General features: G+C 48.0%; 1 protein-coding gene across 1 annotated transcript in view; it reads left to right on the top strand.

The window, feature by feature from the left end:
- Positions 1-529, top strand: part of dnah7 (dynein, axonemal, heavy chain 7) — a 56,470-nt gene that overhangs the window by 28,923 nt on the left and 27,018 nt on the right. The window lies entirely within an intron of this gene.

Below are 529 nucleotides of genomic sequence, written 5' to 3'. Positions count from 1 at the left end.
GTGTGTGTGTGTGTGTGTGTGTGTGTGTGTGTGTGTATGATGCATGAGTGTGTGGCTTCAGAGTTGGTCACAGCACCACACACCTCTGCTCGTTAATCAGCAGACAGGAGTGACACGCTGCATTATGTATTTCTGTTGTTGCTTCACCGCCGGGAGGGTGAACGTAAACAGGAAATATGTAAATATTTCAAATTAATATCATGAGTTAAATCAGCTGACTGTGTTCGACCAGTCACAGCACAGAACAGTGGGTACATTACATAAAAAAAAAGAAACCCAGAATGAAGGTGGCTGTAAATATTTTTGCTTCCTCATCAGACCTGGCCCGAGGACGCCCTGCAGGCTGTGGCCTGTCGTTTCCTGGATGACGTGGAGATGACGGACGATTCCAGAAAAGGCTGCATTGACATGTGCAAAAACTTCCACACGTCAACCATCGAGCTGTCGACTCGCTTCTTGGCCGACTTACGCCGACACAATTATGTCACACCGACCTCGTACCTGGAGCTGATCTGCACCTTCAAAGCCC

The sequence above is a fragment of the Cynoglossus semilaevis genome, chromosome 16 (assembly GCF_000523025.1).
Source record: "Cynoglossus semilaevis isolate Cse_v1.0 chromosome 16, Cse_v1.0, whole genome shotgun sequence".
Taxonomy (NCBI): Eukaryota; Metazoa; Chordata; class Actinopteri; order Pleuronectiformes; family Cynoglossidae; genus Cynoglossus; species Cynoglossus semilaevis.
Note: the sequence above shows the minus strand (reverse complement) of the source record. Positions and strands in the feature narration are given on the sequence as shown.